Here is a 15,317-nt window from a genome sequence, read left to right as displayed (position 1 = left end):
CAATATGACTCTTTGGTTCCTCAAATTCATTCTTTTTTATATTTAAATTCTTATTGGTTTTATAAACTTTACACAAAGTGCAATTCATACACTTTTCTTAGCGATTTGACTTCCAAGCCTTACACTCATGTGGTTTTCCCCTACAGACAAATTACCTGCTGCCTCATTAGAGATGGCAAGGCCTGGAAATAACCCTGGAAATTTTTTGGGGGGAAACCCAGCCCCCCCCCGAAAAAAATGAAAAAACAATCAGTTTGATATAGTTGGAATATTCCACAGTGTGGTTTTTTTCCTGGGAAAAAAAAGCGCTTTGTGGAAAAAAACCTGTTTTTCCCCCCATTCCGCCTCCCAAGGTCTTTCCATCTCTATGCCTTATACACAATTCTTATTCTACTATAAATTTCTTTATTCCCTTCATTCTTACAATCCTTCCCTTGCTTAAACTTCCAAGACCTGCTTGCAATTTCAATTATTTAATTTTATTCGAATTTTATTTACAACGTAACACAAACCCCTCACTCCCAATACACATTAAACGTGAATGGAACATACAGTGAACATAACATACAACAATACAGTGGTACCTCGCAAGACGAAATTAATTCGTTCTGCGAGTTTTTTCGTTCTACGAGTTTTTCCGTCTTGCAAAGCACGGATTCCCTGGGTATTAACGGTTTTAAGAAAAAGGAAACAAACTCGCAAGACGTTTTCGTCTTGCAAAGCAAGCCCATAGGGAAATTCGTCTTGTGAAGCAACTCAAAAAATGAAAAACTCTTTCGTCTTGCGAGTTTTTCGTCTTACGAGGCATTCGTCTTGCGAGGTACCACTGTACAAACAACCAAATAAATGACTTCCTTTATCCTGTATCTGACCTCCTTATTTACTTCTTACAAACTGTTTCCTTTACGAATAATTATTAAGATTTTTCTAATTATAACTTAAATATCCGCAAAGTCTCCTGCAGACATTAATTGAAACAAGTCCAGGAATGTATTTCAGGGCACTGTTTTGTGAAGTATTCTTGTCTGGTGTGATCTCTAATTGCCTCTGTTAATCCAACCCAGCCTTTCTCAACCTGTGGGTCCCCAGATGTTGTTGGACTACAACTCCCATCATGCCTAGCTAGCAAGGTCAGAGCTCAGGGATGATGGGAGTTGTAGTCCAACAACATCTGGGGACCCACAGGTTGAGAACCACTGATAGCCAGTTCAATATACTCTAACAGTTTGTCTTACGATTCCTTTTTTGTTGGCACGGTTTCTTTTTCCCAGTTTTTAGCAATTAGGATCCTTGCTGCTCAACTTAGTCCTTTCCTCTTTTGTCGGGGGTTCCTGACATTTGTTCTGTCTGTGCAGATAAAATGTCACAGATAGAATTCTATAGGATGTGTTGTGTATCTGTGAAAGTAGCCAATATCCAGGGATTCCCAGGCAATTACCTCCAGATTGTGGAGGCATCAGGTACCATCTTGGCACCCGGGCATCTTCATAATAATAATAATAAATACAAATTCTATTATTTATACTTCACTTATCTGGCTGGGTTTCCCCAGCCACTCTGGGCAGCTTACAACATATATATAAAAATAGCAAAACACAAGGCATTAAAAACTTCCTGATACAGGGCTGCCTTCAGATGTCTTCTAAAAGTTGTGCGGTTCTTTATCTCCTTGACATCTAAAGGGAGGGTGTTCCACAGGTGCCACTACCAAGAAGGCCCTCTTCACTTGGTGACAACTGGCCCGCAGCCAGGTGCAAAATCTACCTGGCAAATTTCAACTGCTGGGTTAGACGCGTTGGAAATTTCCACCTTTAGTTGCAGACGTGTGAGATTGTTACATGCCACATGTCTGTTTACATTCCAGCACAGTTTGCTGGGAACTTCTGTTGTGTATCGCTTTGGCTTTTGACTCTCTGAGGAGACGGCAATGAGAGACGACATGTTTTCTTTGTCCTGATTTATGCTTAATAAATCCGTAGCTTATTAGTATGTTTCCACAAGCCTCACGCCTCTTCCGTTTGCACAGTTTGCTCTGCTGATAAAAGTGCGCTCAGGCTTTGAAGCCTGAGTCGCTGATTTACGTCTAGCCAGAGGTCGAGGGATCGTCATGGCTGGAAGGGCACAATCCAGCTGAGGACTAGCCAGTTGGCTTCTTGACCCCCGAAGGATGCTGACAAGACGACTCTTCGGGTCCTTTCTAACTCTACAATTCTGTAATGAAGGGGTTCAGCAAATGATCTGAGAGCTCAGAGAACGCGGGGAATGGCGACAGCACCATGTTTTAATGAGTCTGCGTGTCGAAGCAAGAGGATTTTGAGAGTCTGAGTGCAACTTCTCCCACGAAGCTACTTTATACCAGATCAGATTATCTGACCATCTAGTGCTGTCATAGTCAGACTGGATGGCTAGCAGCTCAATAATAATAATAATAATAATAATAATAATAATTTTATTTATACCCCGCCCTACCCAGCCTAGATCGGGCTCAGGGCGGCTAACACCCGATATAAAACAAATTGATTGAAATACAACTTAAAAACAAGATTAAATTACAACATGAAAACATGAAAATAAAGCCTCGTTTCAATGGAAACTCAAATCAAAAATTTTTGGGGGATGAAAACGTCAAGTCTTCACCAAGGCTAACTATCCAGACTGGTCCTACATGGGCCAGAAAAAAAGCCAGGGAAGTCTCCAAATAGGAGTTCTCTAGCCAAGGAAGGTCTTTCTCAACACCTGTTACCTGGTCCTTAGATGCCTCAATCAGTGTGATGTGACCCTTCGCCAGGAAGGAAAGCACCTGGACCAAGCGTCTTGAGATGGTTGCCTGTGGATATCACCCCTCTTCCCTTCTTGCCCCTGCCAGCTGCCGGGCGTTATGGCATGGACTTCCCAACTGCACCCGGAACCTGAAACCTGCAACGCCAGCAGTTTGGAGCTAACTCATACATATGCAAGCATTGGTTGCAAACAGCCGTTACTGAACAACTTGCAGCTGAATATTGTAAACTGCTGACTCAGAAGAGCAGGGTGGTTCAGTGACCTCGGGTGATTTTAAAGTTTTTCCCGTGGTTCATCAACATGCATGAACTCGCCCTTGTCAGGGATTGAAAAGATGAGGAAATAAATATGTCGCCGGATGTGGGGCAGAGACACTACACTCGCTTCCTGGCAGGTGAGCTGCAGCTTTTTGCAGGGGGAAAGAAGAGGAAGGAAGAAGAGTTTGGATTTGATATCCCGCTTTATCACTACCCTAAGGAGTCTCAAAGGGACGTGGGTGGCGCTGTGGGTTAAACCACAGAGCCTAGGACTTGCTGATCAGAAGGTCAGTGGTTCAAATCCCCACCGCGGGGTGAGTTCCCGTTCCTCAGTCCCAGCTCCTGCCCACCTAGCAGTTCGAAAGCACGTCAAAGTGCAAGTAGATAAATAGGTACCATTCTGGTGGGAAGGTAAACGGTGTTTCTGCTCTGGTTTGCCAGAAGCGGCTTAGTCATGCTGGGTACATGACCCGGAAGCTGTGCGCCGGCTCCCTCGGCCAATAAAGCGAGATGAGAGCCATACCTCTAGAGTCGTCTGCAGTTCCCTCGCTGCGAGAAGCCACGTTACAGGGAACCAGGCAGATGGCCTTCTCAGTAGTGGCACCCACCCTGTGGAACGCCCTCCCATCACATGTCAAGGAAATAAACAACTATCCGACTTTTAGAAGGCATCTGAAGGCAGCCCTGTTTAGGGAAGCTTTTAATCTTTAAAAGGTTATTGTATTTTAATATTCTATTGGAAGCCACCCAGAGTGGCTGGAGAAACCCAGCCAGATGGGTGGGGTATAATTAATAAATTATTATTATTATTATTATTATTATTATTATTATTATTATTATTATTACAATTTCCAATCTTCCCAATGACCTTATATCTTGTTCTGTCCCACTTTAACCGCAACGGCTTGCAGCACGGAGATGAGTTTGGCGACAGCCTTATTAAGTTCTGATTAGCCCTCCCCTGCTGGGGAAATCCCAGCCCAGCAAAGTCGTGGCAATGATGGTATCAGACCACGTCGACAGCACCTGCAAGAGGGAACGTCCAAGAGCTTGTCAACGCTGCTTTGAACTTTTATCTCACTCTCTCGGGAGCCCTGCCAACAAAGCAAGATCTAGCCATGGCCAAATTTCTTCCTTTGAAAAGATCTCGGCCCCGGCTACATGGCAAGAGATTTGCATCTCTCCACTGGGTCAAGAGACGGGGTGATAATGCAAAGCAGACCGAACAGCTTCTTGGACCGTCTACAACACCACTTGCTCTTTTGGGAGAGATACAAGCACTGAGAAACATATGCTCTACTCAGCAGATCCCAAATATTCACACACACCCACACACCATAGCTGTCAACACAGGTTTGAAAATAAGGGATCAGCAGCCAAAATAAGGAAATCCGAGACCAGGGAGAAGAGTTGGTGGAAGAAGATTGGAGGAAATTTAAAATTTATTTACAGAAGCACTGTAAAATTTTTGAATGTTGATGGTATTGATTTGAATTGAAGGGGTTCTAGTAATAAGGTTAAGATTGGACTTATAACAGATAAATAGATAAATTAAATAATTAAATTTAATTAATTTGCTGAATCAAATTTTAAAAGGGATACAAAAAAGGGAGATGTGAGGAAGTCATGAAAATAAGTTAATCAAAGATGAGAAACCAAAAAAGAGGGATTTTTGTGTATTCTTCTTTTTTTTCTTGTATGTGCCTTTTTATTTTTATATCTTTCTTTTTTATGCTTTAATGTTTGTATTTTTGTATTTTGTGATTTTTTGTATTTTTGTCTTTTTCTAAATCTTTTATTCCTAAAATCTAATAAAATATTATTTTTTTAAAAAAACAAAATAAGGGATTTTGCTTAACTTATACATAAATCCGTCACTGATGGAGCCATGCTGCTTTGGCTGTGACTGTGTTTTGCAGGGGGTTGGACTAGATGATCCTAAGGGTCTACAACTCCAACCAAAGAAGAGTGGCAGACAAAACTGCTGAACGACGTCGAGATGGCAAAGCTTACAGGCAGAATTAAACACCAGGAAGAGGACCTCTTTAATAAAGAATGGGGAAAGTTTATAATTTATTTGAAAAGCTATTGTAAAGAGTTACATACATTGGTAGGATTGACAGAAAACTTGTAGTAAAAATTGAAACTATGGATGGACAAATGATTTATAAAAATAGAGTTATGAAAGGGATGCAAGGGGGAAATCACTACATTAAGGTGCTGCACTGGTTGGAGGGGAGGGTATGCTAAGCAGCACATCGGGGCTGCCGTCGTCCTGGCGCGAGCAGTTCCATTGGCCCTTCTCCGCCCGAGAGAGAGGGAGGGAGACTCTCACTCACGCTGCCCACGAGCCCGGCATGAGGCGGTTGCAGCGCGGCCGCTGAAGCGCCACCCTTCTGTGTCCCTCCCCATCCCCTCCTCTTCTTCCTCCCTCAGGCCGCCTCCTCAGCTGCCGCCTCTGGCTTCCCCTGGCAGCGCAGTGGAAGTCTCGCAAGAGAGGGGCTGCCCGCCCACTGCCACCCGTCTCCTCATGACGCGCCCGAGGGGGAAAAGGGAGAGACGGAGACGCGGCAGCTCGTGCGTGCGCTCTCTCTCGCGGTGGAGGACCCCGAGTTGCTGCTTCCCTCCCGAGCCGGGCGAGCATGAAACCCGGGAAATTTAAGGGACATCATCAATAAGGGACAGCAGCGCTGGGATAAGGGAGTTTCCCACCAAATAAGGGACGGTTGACAGCTATGACACACACCACTCCAGGAGAGAATTGCTTTTACTGAGGCTCAAAGAGAGAAGCGTGGAAAAGCAGTCACACGACATGCCCAGAATACAAAACAAAACAGCACAACAGGTTGCCTGATAGCGGAGGCTCCCAGCTGTGGGGAACGGGTGTGTCCTAAAGAATTTCCTGTCCTTTCCCTATTGTTCCCGAAATCAGTCCTGGGCGAGGCTTTCCTACCACCCCATTAACAGCAGCCATGCCCTTCCTCTAGAAGATGCCAGATTACAGACTGTAAACCCTCCAGAACAGGGGAAGTCAGAGCATGGGTATGTAAAGTAAAAAGGTATAGGGTTTTTTCTTTAATTAAACAACAAAACAAAACAAAACAAATTTACTTATGATGAAGGATTTGGCACAATATGCCCCGCGGTGCTGCGCTATCAGCAAAGACAGGCCAGCTGACTTAGAAGCCAACAAATTTTGTGTCTCATTAACACAAGAGAAAGGGAAGAAGATGTGAGACACACCAAAAAAACCTTGTTTCCTATCCACAGTGTGGATAACCACCAGTGAGTGAGATGGGGCTAGGTACATTTTGAGAAATCTCCAGCCTCATTTCGTCGCGAAATTGAGGAGATGGGACCGGGTTGAATAGAATTCAGTTTATTCTGTTGCAATGAAATGCGTGTAGCCTCGGTTTCCTCTTCTGTGGGCTCAGACATGTTTAGAACAGCTTTAAACCAAAGACCCTCCAAACTGAAATCCAGTATGCGTAATATCGGGAGGTCTCTGACCCATCTGACGTGAAACCTCTGCAATCATATCGGAATCAGAGAGCACTAGATTGGGACCAATATTCATACAGTAATTTTATTGGTGCTTAATGACTACCCAAGCCTTGCTTTGCTTCTCAAACAATGGCAGCCTTATTCCTTCCTTTGATGCTAATCTACACACACACACACTACACACACGAACAGCTGGCTTCTCACCGCTGAGGAAGTCTTCCTTTTTTAAAAAAAGAAACAGGAGCCGAACTATTTTAGGTTCAATGTGCTCATTTTGCAACGAGATTTGCAGAGAGAGACAGGCCCATCCTTCTCTAGAGAGTGGGTGCCATTTGGACAAAACCAAAAACACGTGTGGGGGAAACAACAGCCGACGGGTGCCTTACCTTCCCCTGTTCAGAGTTTCCCAACACAACGCACACCGAGCGCAGGTGCGGCAAGTTGAGGCACGCACTACAATCCTCACACGGCTCCAAAAGCACTGGGCGAGCCCTGGGACGTGGTTCTGCGAGTAGGTTCCGGGTCCATCGAGGGCAGAAGGCTCCTAAACCTTCCCAACGTTACCTTCGCTTTGCGCGAAGGTGTTTCTCCCACCTCCTCAAAGGCATTTTGCTTCCCCGTCGCTGCCTCTTCTCTCTGAAGTAGGAGATGCACTCCTGCGAGCGGCCAGAAAGCCTGTTCGTGCGTGGCAGAAGGAGCACCGGCAAAGCGTGTGCCTCCGGTGCGCCGGGGCTGGCTCTGGCAGCGACTCAAGAGCTCTGAAGCTTGCAACGTGCTAAGAATAAGCCGGAGGCAAGCATCAGCCTTGTGCGCCCCTCCTACGGAAGCCTTGGGTGTGCCAGGCCTTCGTCACACTGGCAGTTTCCTCTTATTTCCAACCCAGAAACTGCTGTGTCGAGAGAGAGAGACGAGCGCACAAACATCCGCAGACCAGAAACACGCTGAATCGGAAACGGACTGGGATCGCTGCCAGCGACGCCTGCTCGCTTGGGTAGCCAAGGCCAGGAATTGGGGTGTGTGTGTGAGAGAGAGAGTGGGCTGGTGTCGCTCTAAGCATCCCAGGGCTTTTGGGGAAGAGAACCCCACGCCTCACAGATTCTAAGTCTTTGCAACAAGTGGGGATTGTGAGAAAAGACAGTCTGAGATATGAAGCCAAAACTTCCAGGAGTCTTGGTTTTAGACCAAGTCAGACCACTGGTCCATATAGATCAGCGTTGTCTGTCCTGGCTGCTAAGGGGTCTCCAGGGTTTCCGAGGCAGGGGTCTCTGGACTGAACCCAAGACTTCTTGTACACCATGCATAGGATCAGAAAATTGTACAGTTGCAAGGGACCCCTGAAGGTCCTCTAGTCCAACCCACTGCAATACAGGAATCTCAACTACCGCTGTTCGTTATAATTGCTGTCAAACTCATTTCAGGTAGGAACAGATCCTGTTTTTACAGTTGTATTTTTTTTGGGGGGGGGATGTATGCATGAGATCACAGAATCCTAGAGTTGGAAGGGACCTTAAGAGTGATCTCTCCCCCCCGCTTTAGAATTATTTTATTAAATCGTAAATGTCTTAACTTCTTAACTCTACACATGCACTTAAATTTTTAAAAGGAAAACGTTATGTCTTATTACACCATGATGGTGGCTAATAGCTTTTCAAAACTTTGAGAAAACTCTTTAAAAAAAGTTTTCACAGAGGTAAAAGAACAGTCTCAGGTTTTTGAATAACATCGTAAAGGAAACTTATCTCAGTCATGCATAAATATGCAATGATATGGCAAAAGACACCAGAGCAGATGCAGAGAGCCGTTTTGTGAATATATCGGATTATTGAATACCTTATTGTGGAGGAAGGATTGTAAAAATGCCTTTGAGGCAGTTTCTTAGCTTTTAAATTTTTGTTTCTTTCTAATGGTCCTTGTAAGAGTGCAGAAGCATTCCTTTGATGATGTTAAATTTGTAAGTTTTAGGGACCCTAAGAGTCATCTAGTCCACCCCCCCTGCAATGCAGGAATCACAACAAAAGCATCCATGACAGATGGCCACCCAACACCTGCTTATAAATCTCCAAGGGAGGAGACTCCACAACCTCCCGAGGGAGACAGTTCCACTGTCCAACAGCTCTGACTGTCAGAAAGCTCTGACTGATGTTCAGCCGGAATCTCCTTGTAATCTGAATCCATCGGTTCAGGTCCTGCCCTTCGAACCAGCAGCAAACAAGCATGCTCCATCTTCCATGTGACAGTCTTGAGATATTTGAAGATGGCTATCGTATCACCTCTCAGTTTCCTCTTCTCCAAGCTAAACATGCCCCGCTCCATTCCTCGTACGGGGCTCTCCTACAATGCAAATTCTCCCCTGCTAAGCAATGGACCTTCCCAAACAGAAGACCGGGGACTTTGAAAATCCCCCCCCCCCACTTGGAAACTTTCCCCCCACAACGTATTTATTCCTGCTTTCCTTTTTCCGGAACCCCTACCAGCTTGCCCACAACGTGCTGCTTTGACGAGCTGGCGAATTATAAATTTGGAAATCTGCAAACCTATAGCTTAGGAAGAGCTGCGTGCTGAGATACCTGGGCTTGGTTAAAGGAAGGAAGAAGCAATTTTGAAAGCAGCTTTAAGAAGGCATCACCTGTCCATGCATGAACCTCCTGTTGCAGGAAGTACAAAGCGTTCGTCCCAGGGTGGGGGAAAGAGGCTCGGGAAAATCCCTGGCTAAAAGTTCTGCAAGAGGAGGAGGTGAACAAAACCAGTCCCTGGAGTTTGATTTCTCATACGCGAGGCTTACCTTTCCGAAGAGGAGAACCTCCAGGTTGCCCAAACGCCTCTTGCAGCCAGATTTTCGCCCTGCTGAGGACTGCTCAGTCCCCCTTTGAAGAGGCTGCCGGCTTGGCTAAGCCCGTGGCGTGATCTGCCTGACAGCTCTTGTTTTGCAACGCTTACCTTCGGCAGGGTCATCCGCTGCTTAGCACCGGGTGCACAGAGCCTCAAAATAGAACACAAGGGCTAAGCACATAAGTAAACGGGAACAGGGAAGCTGAATGATGCAAGGGACACGGCAGCCGGGGGGGGGGGGATGGACGGACGGACAGACAGGAGAGTGAATCTTTGTCAATCGCTCCCCCTCCCTTTGCACAAAACAGCAGCAGCAACGAAAAAGGAGAAGGCAACTTTTTTCTTATAAAGAGAGTTCCATGTTGTTGTTGCTGCTGCTGCTACAGGCTACTTCCTGCTCCTGGCAACTTTGCATTTTGGTGGGTGCCTTTGAGAGGTGGCCGATAAAGGCTTCAGAACGTGGCAGGCAGGCGAATGCCCAAGGAGACCCCCTTTCCACTTTTGCAGCCCTTGGGAAATATTATTGTTGATATGTTTCTAAATCCCATTAGCTCTTAAGGGCAAGCCCTGTTTATCTGCTTCACCCTTGCTTCCAGTGTAGGTCATGTTAAATCTACACAAACACACACACCACCAGCAACTGACACAAGCCAAGGCTCTAAGCTTGAAGCCCCCCCCACAAAGCCCCTGTCTGCACACTGTTCCAACTTGGATAGCGTTAACGCAGCGATGCTGCTTAGATTTGGAAATCGAGGCGCGCAATTCAGCATCCTGGGAGCTAGACTGGTGACTGGGAGGGGCCGCCGGGACCACATAACACTGGTCCTGAGAGATCTGCATTGCCTCCCAGTACATTTCCGAGCACAATTCAAAGTGCTGGTGCTGACCTTTAAATCCCTAAACGGCCTCGGTCCAGTATACCTGAAGGAGCGTCTCCACCCTCATCGTTCAGTCCAGACACTGAGATCCAGCGCTGAGGGCCTTCTGGCGGTTCCCTCATTGCGAGCAGTGAGGTTACAGGGAACCAGACAGAGGGCCTTCTTGGTAGTGGCGCCCACCATGTGGAACGCCCTCCCTTCAGATGTGAAGAAAATAACCAGCTATCCTATCTTTAAAAGACATCTGAAGGCAGCCCTGTTCAGGGAAGTTTTTAATATTTAATGCTGTACTGTTTTTAACACTCGATTGGGAGCCGCCCAGAGTGGCTGGGGAAACTCAGCCAGATGGGCGGGGTATAAATAATAAATTATTATTATTGTTGTTTATTACTATCCACCTCTTTTTTAGCATTGGAAAAATGGCTTTGAAAACCTACAGACAACGCTTAGTAGGATCTCAGAAGCCAGGTCCGGGGTGTTTGTGTGTGTGTACATTTGCATCAGCGTTTGTTTGCGGGGAGAGGGAGTGTTTCAGCGCTGCACAAATCTAACTGCCCTCTTCTGTGACTAAAAAGAGAATCTTGCAAATGACGCTTACTCGTGCAGATATGCTTATTTTAGGTAACGTGTACGGGTGATGAGCAAATTCAGTGTTTCCCGGTGCAAAGATGAGCTCTGTGTTTGTGCATGTAAAATGTGAGAAGGCATGAGCATGCCTGAGCGCGCATGCGCGCACACAAACTGTTCCACCAGCGGTCTCTAGAGTTATCCGTTCCCAGCAAGGCTGCATCCATATCCCATTTTACAGTAATTATGAGAGGTGCTTATAGCAACTACGGTACCTTGGAGAGTTTTACAGCAGCGATAGTAATGGAAAACCACTATTAAAAAATGCAAGCAGTCACTCCCAGCGGTGCTATACCATCACCTCTGGCAACTTAGGAATAATGTTGATAACCGGCAAGCCCCAGAGGCATAAAGGGAAGAAATTATCCCTTGACCCATAGCTCTTGATGATGTGATTAAACAGTTCTAAAGTGCAGGGGGGAGCAAGCCGGGCGAGAAATTCTGGTATCCCCCTTGGGAGAGAGGGGAGCAAAGCGAAGCTGCTTGGCCCGGGGTCTATTTATAACCCTAAATCACATTACGCAGAACCGCCAGAGCCAGGATGCAGCCGCTGGGCTTTGAAGGACATACCCTCATATCCTGTGCAAACTTCTCAGGGCTGTTTGATAAACATCGGCGGGCTCCTCTCTCGCGACGGACACCTGCCCCACATCTGCTTGGCGCAAACATCTGGCTTTTGTTTTCAAGACGGCAAGGGGGAAAAAACCGTTGGGAGGAAGATTGCTTCGACTTTACGAAAACACTTAAAAGAAGCTAAGAGCAGCCCTGTTAGCTTAGACCGAATAAAATCCACTTGGTTCAGTATCCTGTTCCCACCACAACTCCCGCCAACAGCGGGCAAGGCTATCCGGAAACCAAGAAGAAAAGCACAAAGGGGACGCTGTTCCCAGAGTTGGAGAGCTGGAAGGGACCTCCAAAGGTCATGTAGCTCAACCCCTTACTGCCTATAATCCGTGTCTGGGTTCTCCCACGAAAGCAGCCTCCTGAAAATCCAAGTGCACTTGCACAGACCAGTGGAAAAGCATGCTTTGAAAACTTCATCAGGTCGATAAAAACAGGAAACTGAGCGCTAGTTGGCTCAGCCGCCAGCCTCTCCAGATTTGGAAAGGGTTAATTTGCTCCTTCACCAACCTACTTTCATCTGGGGCAGCCTCTGTTCTTTTTCCAGCCAGCCTGCCCCCCATACAGATGTATGGGGTTTCGTAACCCCAGCCAAACCAACAAGCGCCCCTTTCCCCACAGGGCTAAGCCTGCGAACATTCCGCTGACAGTTCTATCGGTCACGGAATGCCCACAAACATTTCAACATCACGTGCGGTGCAACAAACCAGTGTCCGAACGCTTCAACGCCGGCAATATGAACACTGCGCAGGCGGGCACAAAGCACACACACACACAAATACAGGCAGGCCAACAATGACGCCAGCTCACCACCTGCCAAGCTATTATTCATCTGGCAGCTCTCTGCGCGCATAACAGAGGGAGTAAGCGCTCAGGAGGATTTAGGAAGGGATCACAGGGAGATCAAACTCTTAACCAACTTGATCCAGATTTCAAACACATCGAAAGCTACTGGAGTGGAAAAGGCTACAGAGACACCTTCTCCCCACCGTTCTCTGGAGAGAATTTCGCCCTGAAACGTGGACTGGGGACCCCGGGGAATGCGCGGCGCATGTGTTTCTTTGCCCTGCGTACATTGCGCTGTGACTCAGGGTCTTTCAGAACAATATACAGTGGTACCTCGCAAGACGAATGCCTCGTAAGACGGAAAAATGGCAAGACGAAAGAGTTTTTCGTTTTTTGAGCTGCTTTGCAAGACGAATTTCCCTATGGGCTTGCTTCGCAAGACGATAACGTCTTGCGAGTTTGTTTCCTTTTTCTTAAAACCGTTAATACCCAGGGAATCCGTGCTTCGCAAGACGAAAAAACTTGCAGAACGAAAAAACTTGCAGAACGAATTGATTTCGTCTTGCGAGGTACCACTGTACTCTGAAATGGAGCAAACTGCATGACTGGTCCCTTCTCCAGGTCACAGAACAAATCTCCTCCTGTTAGCCGTCACATTTCCTGCGGAAAACCAGGAAGCTGTCTGATAATGGGAAGCAGGGTTCGAAACTCCCATTGTTCCAGGCGCATTTTGCAGCAGGGAATATTTCTCTTAAGAATATTAGGGTGTGGGCAGGGGAACGACTAGTCCGTGTGAAAAAGGAACACAATATTTTAGCTGCATTTCATTCATTTTCAGCTTTGTACAGTGCTACCTTGGGTTAAGTACTTAATTCGTTCCAGAGGTCCGTTCTTAACCTGAAACTGTTCTTAACCTGAAGCACCACTTTAGCTAATGGGGCCTCCTGCTGCTGCTGCACCGCCGGAGCACGATTTCTGTTCTCATCCTGAAGCAAAGATCTTAACCCGAGGTAATATTTCCGGGTTAGCGGAGTCTGTAACCTGAATCTTTGAAGCCCGGAGAGGAGAGGGGTCGGTGCGCACCCACCCCTCTCACTCTCCAGGCTTCAGCAGAAGGCACCCCGAAGCCTCCCGAAGCTTGTGGGGCTGGCGGTGGGGAAAGCCGCCCCCCCCCAGCCCCAGGGACCACATATTCGCTCCATTATGACGCGCAGACATTTCCCCTTAGGTTTTAAGAGGGAAAGTGCGTCTTATGGAGCGAAAAATACGGTAAATATGGGGAAAGCCAAATGTCTCCAAGGTCCTAATCCAGCACTCTAACCATCACACCACAAACACCATTGCTGGGGAAAGAAGTTGCAAAAGGCTGTATTTCAAGTTTCACACAGTGGAGTCTGGGACATATTCTAGGATTCATGAGCAGCTTACTCAAAGGCTAATGGCCTAGCCTTTCATGTCTCCACACTACTGTCTCCTCACTCTACACGTCTCCCCATGTGAACTCTGCATGAATCCTGCAACATGCACAACAAATGCAAGCGTTCACTAGCGGGGAAAAGCTTGCAGTGGCACGGAAGATGTCGATTTCTTGTTTCTCTCCGGACACGTGGCCATCGAGATCAATACCTTTTAAACAGGTTGCAGAAATTACGGTGCTCGTCATCGGCACCAAAGCCTTCCCTGCTGAGCCCCATTCCCACCAACCAGTTCCGAAGTTCGGAGACAGAAATCTGGAGGAACAGAAAGGAAACATATGAACGTACTGGAATATTTTAGCCCCGGAGGCCTGGACCAGTTTGAACATGGCTGAGAGGAACCCATGCTGCCTGCCTGCAGAAAAAGCTTTTCATCAAAGGCTGGAAAGGGGAAAGCTCACCACCTGGAAGACAGGTAGAGACTGCCCCTGTTTTGCATGCAGAAGAACAAGTTTCTGGCAGAGGAAAAGGCAGAGCTGCAAGCCCTGTGCTTTGTTGCGAAGGGCATTGGGGGAACTCAATACAAAGGGACGTGTGTGTTACTTCACACAACGCATTAGGATTAAGAAATCCAAAAGCATCTAAGAATCTTAGAGGACTGGAATAAACACATGAACTATTTGAAAAGTAATTGTGATGAACAGATTACGCTAGGAGGACTGCAATAAGTTTTGTAAGGTGGATTATCTGAAATATTACAAGAAAGACTATAAAAAGAATTATTAGTTGAATGCAATATAGAAACTAAGAAATGCAGAATAAGTGATAAAAACGGAAAATCATCAGAGGCGTTGACGGAAGTCTAAAACATTGTATAAGACGAGAAGTTATGTTGTAGGAGTGCTTGAACTGGTATGCTAAAAAATTAATAAAAATGTATTTTAAAAGAAAGAAAGAAAAGAAATCCAAAAAAAGTTTCGGGACGGATCGAAGTAGAGTCTTTCTTCACGCAGCTCTTAGTTCAACTATGGAACTCGCTTCCGCAGGAGGCAGTGGTGGTTTTAAAAGATCAGAAAAATTCTCTATTAGCAATGGCGGCTATGCTCTTGTCTCCACAGCTGGAGACAGCGATGCTTCTGTTGGGAACTACGGGTGCGGAGAATGCTCTTGCGCTAGGATCCTGCATGTGGGTTTCTCACAAGGCATCTGGTTGAACACTGTGAGAACAGGATGGCCAATGCTCTTACTCAGTAAGAGGCAGAATCCTATGTTTCTTCCTATGCACGGCAGTGATGCTGCAACATACAGTTCACTGGACAACACTGCCTGGGACAGCCATAGGCATTGTTGTTGTTGTTTAGTCGTGTCCGACTCTTCGGGACCCCACGGACCAGAGCACGCCAGGCACTTCTGTCTTCCACTGCCTCCCGCAGTTTAGTCAAAGTCATGCTGGTAGCTTCAAGAATAGTGTCCAAACATCTCCTCCTCTGTCATCCCCTTCTCCTTGTGCCCTCCATCTTTCCCAAGATCAGGGTCTTTTCCAGGGAGTCCTCTCTTCTCCTGAGTTGGCCAAAGTATTGGAGCCTCAGCTTCAGGATCTGTCCTTCCAGTAAGCACTC

At 46.6% G+C, this 15,317-nt stretch overlaps 1 protein-coding gene across 5 annotated transcripts in view; it reads right to left on the bottom strand.

The window, feature by feature from the left end:
- PTP4A3 (protein tyrosine phosphatase 4A3) overlaps nucleotides 1-15,317 on the bottom strand; it is a 97,230-nt gene that overhangs the window by 25,620 nt on the left and 56,293 nt on the right. The window contains exon 1 of one of the 5 annotated variants that reach the window (XM_081919068.1): nucleotides 9,325-9,475. The exons of 3 other annotated variants lie outside the window; for them this stretch is intronic. The gene's annotated coding sequence lies outside the window, so the exon portion shown is untranslated. Of the gene's footprint in view, nucleotides 1-6,928; nucleotides 7,157-9,324; nucleotides 9,476-15,317 lie in introns of those variants that run through there. One more of the 5 variants, XM_081919067.1, reaches the window with a different exon arrangement.

Source organism: Podarcis melisellensis, assembly GCF_964234715.1.
Source record: "Podarcis melisellensis genome assembly, chromosome: 7".
NCBI lineage: Eukaryota > Metazoa > Chordata > Lepidosauria > Squamata > Lacertidae > Podarcis > Podarcis melisellensis.
Note: the sequence above shows the minus strand (reverse complement) of the source record. Positions and strands in the feature narration are given on the sequence as shown.